The following is a 4,730-nucleotide window of genomic DNA, read 5'->3' on the forward strand; positions in this document are numbered from 1 at the left end:
CAAGTGTCTCTCCCTCTCATTAAACACACACACACACACACACACACACACACACACACACACACACACACACACACACACACACACACACACAGGATGAGTCCCAGGCTGTGTCGGTCAGGCTTTATGAATCTCCAGTGGGACATGGACACATGGAACAGTCATCTAACTTCCAGCTGCTGGTGTGGAGTTTCCCAATGAGATCCTCTTTTTGATGAGAGGCTGCATCTGGGGGTTGGCACTTCACTCACCGGTCACTTGGCTGCAAAGAAAACTCCTATTCATTGTCAGTAAGCTGTCCATGTTCATATGCATGCCTGTAACTCTGTGTGTGTGTGTGTGTGTTATGTTGTCTCTTTGTGTGTACAGTAAACATCGCTTTGTGAGCGATCAGTCTGTTGAGGCAGAGAAACGGCTGTGAGAACAGCTGGGAAATCAGACAGCGATTCATTCTTTCACCTAAACGCAAGGATTTACACACTGCCCAGAGCCCAGACACACAGTGCTCCTGTGCCAAGACGAAACATGCATATGCATGCAATCATGCACACATACACACACACACACACACACACACACACACACACACACACAAAGGACTCTTCCACTTGCACAGATTGCATCATGCATTTCAGGTCATTTCATCATCTGTTAGTAATTTCTCATCCAAAGTGTTTCACCTTAAACAAACTACTATAATACACTCATTGATTTTTTCAGAAAGAGAATGAGAGTCTCTTGTTCAAGCAGATTAATGCTGATATAATATGCTACCTACAGTTTCAGTTCATTACACACTCACTTGGCAGCATTTTAAGCCCTATTTAATCAGACAAGTAGACAAACTCAGTGCTGATTCTTTCTTCTGTAAGTAGGAGCACACAGTTATTATGCACATTCATATTCAGAGCTTCCCAGTTAAACCAGTGTACAGCCTTGCTGCAAACTGAGAAGCCTGTTAGAGCACAAAGAGGTGATGTGACACTTCAGCTAAGCTAACTTTAAATGTCACAGATACTTTGTGTGTTGTACAGCACCAGAAGCTAGGCTGCCATATTGCCAATCCCAAAAAACACATTGAATTTTAAAACTAAATCAAACAGAGTCCTCACAGTCACATTTGCACAGAATAAATATTTCAGTCATCACTTGAGATGCTGAGTGCCAGGCAACACAGGATTTAATGCCAGTCAGGATATGTTAATACTCGCAGCAGCCATTTGGAGACATGCAGCCTGCTGTCTTCCCAGTGTGACTCCAAATCCCACCGTCCCTATCGCTCTTTCATCCCTACCTGTCAGCAGATGAGAGCAGCATACACCTGCAGCAAGCCGTGTTTGTGTGTGTATGTTTGTGTGCATCTGTGTGTGTGCCCACAGAGGAGCTTGCTGTGCAAGCATATTCACAGCCAGCATTTCTGACAAGCCTAATGAATCTCTAGAGAACCGCTACCTGCCAGTTCTCTCTTGTTTTGTCTTGTCTTCATTGTTCTCTTGCTCTGTTTTCTACTTTCTTGTAGTACTACGTCCCCCCCCCTTGTTGTTTGTCCGCCTAAACCGATGCTGCATCTCTCAGTGAGTTTTGCCTCCATCAGCTAACAAGCTTCTTTTGCTCTGGGTACACATCTTACATATTCCCATCAACTCTCAAGAAAGTAAATCATCAGAGAGAGACCGTGCTGTTACTCATGATGGGGATTTGATAAACTTCTCTCACAACAATGCCCACTGATGCATTGTTCCTCCAACTTCTGCTGTGTGTGTGTGATGGGGAACCTCCTTCCACAGAGGAGGCTTTAATTATACTTACCAATGCTGTATTAGTCATGCCTCAGCACCGCTTGTCTACCCAAAATCCATTACCTATGCCTGAGGAGGCCTTGTTAGTTCACAATTGAGTACTAATTACACAACATTATGATACATAGGCCTCATCTTGCTGTAATCACAGTAATTAGGGAAATAAAGTTGGTCTACATGAGCAGGGAGGCAGAAGACGCACGGCTGTGGAGAACAAAAGATTCAAATTCAGTCAGTCGAGCATCCACCTTAAACATCCTTCAAAAATACACCCACATGCATGCACACACGGAGGCACACACACACACACGGAGGCACACACACACACACACACACACACACACACACACACACACACACACATATCACATATATATACTCACATGTCAGTTAGAAAGTTGTGACTGCATCACTGATCTGTTGCCTCACATGAACCGAGGGGGAGCATGCACACACTGAGCATGAGTAATGAAACGCTTCACACTCATTTGGCTTTTGCACTTCAAATGAGATTGGCACGGCACAGCGTCTAAAACACAACCATTAGATCTATAATGACTCCACAGCCTACTCCCTGCGGACTGACTACACACACACACACACACACACACACACACACACACACACACACACACACACACACACACACACGCACAGAGCACCCTCCCAGCCCCCCAAATAGTCTATGTATTATGCATTCCACCCATCTGCCACTCTGTGAGCACTCTATCCCAAGGGGAAGAGAAGGGAAGAGAAGGGAAGAGAAGGGGGAAGGAGGGGGAGGAGAAAAGAGGGAGGCACTCACAGCTGGATATAGGGGAGAGAGAGGAGCCATGAGCTATGTCTCTACCTCTCTCTCTCTCTCCCCCATCTGTATATCTGTCAGGTTGCGGGCTGCTGGAATGTGAGGGGCTCACCTGTGTTTGGGCTTCTTCCTCACAGACAGGTATGAGCATATGGCTCTGGAGTATGAGTGATTTATAGATGCCCATACCTTTCTTTGTGTGTGTGTGTGTGTGTGTGTGTGTGTGTGTGTGTGTGTGTGTGTGTGTGTGTGTGTGTGTGTGTGTGTGTGTGTGTGTGTGTGTGTTGAGGTGTTTACCACTGAAGGAAGTGGATGACCCAGCAGGAGATGGAAGCTGACCATCTGTAGCTGCAAGTCTCAAAATATCTCTGAAGCTGCCGTGTTTGTGTGTATGTGTATGCATGTGTGGAATAAAGAGTAACCAAATAAACTGCTTTTGTGTATGTGTGTGTGTCTAAGGCGTGGAGATGAGAATGAGCGATGTTTGTGTGATCAAAGTAGATGAAGAGAAAGCAGCACCAAACTAGATGAACAATTAACACCAATGCTGCCTTTTATGATCAAATGCACTGCCTCAAAATGTCCCACTTTTAGGATGTAATGCACAAGTAAAAGATGTCAAGCATGTATGCACAAAAAGACATCTCATATCCCAAAATGAATCACAATCACAAGGCATCTGCTTATTTAACTTAATGTTAGCTGGCACACTGACTGACAAAACAAGCCTGACTGCAGAGCAAGCTAGAGGCGAGAGGGGAGCGAGAGGGGAGCGAGTTTAATAGCGCGTCTTTGTCTCACAGCTGCTAAACATTCACCCTGACCCAAACCAAACTGCAACCCCATGATCCTCATCTGCCCTATTACCCTTCAGCTGTTTCCTTCTTACTCCTCTATGCATGTGTGTATTTGTGTGTTTACAAGTGTGTGCCTAGAGAAAACAGAGGCTTCGTTGTCATGGTGCTGTCTGATGCAGCTGTGTGTGTTTCAGATGTTTTTATACAAAGGATGAAATGATAGATGAGAGAAATGAAGAGGGAGAGAGTAGAGACAAAGATGATGAAGAGATAGTAGGAAAGAAAACTTGTGAATTTGTCAAATGTAACTTGTTGAACTTATTTTAGATTAATTCACACTTAACCACTTGTGGCAAAATTTCACTTTACAACATCTGGCACATCTTGATTTGTGCTTATTCAATGTATGTGATATAAACACAAAATATATGTAGGTTCTTTACTCCACTAAAAAATAACAATTCCACAGTATGAAAAGTATAAGTCTACCATTCAAAACCTTGATGAAGTAAAAGTATAGTGATAATATCAGCAAAATATCAAACGTAAAACTATTAGGATAAATACCCTAGGGCATTACATTATTGTATATATTATGTTATTGGATACATAGTATTCATGCTTTAACATTTAAGCAGCAATATAACTTTGTGGCTGATTTACAAAAAGCTACTTTTTATATATACTCTGTAATATGTGTTGCTGAGTAATTTAGTCAATGACAGTACCTCATATTTTATAAGCTAAGGATCTGGAGTTTGTACGTAGAGTGACTAGTGATTATGTCAGACAAGTTCAATATTTCTCCTCTTGAATATAGAAGTGGTGTGGAAGTATACAGTAGCATAAAATGGAAACATTCAAGTAAAATAAAAGTACCTCAAAATTGTATCTACTAGAATAATACAGTACTCGAATACTGGAACCCAGGAAGACTAGCTGTCGTCAGCTAATGGGGATCCTTTTAAATAAACAAATAAACAAATAAACCTCAAAATTGTACCTACTAGAATAGAATAGTACTGGAATAAAAGTTTTAGGTGACTTTCTACCAGTGTGTAAAAATACAAGCAGTAAGGACAAGTTAAGTGATTGAGGGAAAGAGATGTATTCAGAGAATCAGAACAGAAAGCACATTTTCTTTCTTGTGTCTATTTATACCTAGTAGTATAGTAGTATCATGATTTTGGTTTTACGTCAGTACTAGTCAATCAGTGCATATCCGTGGACTGTTCTGGGACAAGCAGATTGGGTTTGAGAGTGTGAGAAGAGAGGGATCAGTGTGATAATATCCCTCTCTGGCCTGCGTTAAAGGAATCCTCTCCCACT

This window comes from Scomber japonicus, chromosome 9 (genome assembly GCF_027409825.1).
Source record: "Scomber japonicus isolate fScoJap1 chromosome 9, fScoJap1.pri, whole genome shotgun sequence".
Lineage (NCBI taxonomy): Eukaryota > Metazoa > Chordata > Actinopteri > Scombriformes > Scombridae > Scomber > Scomber japonicus.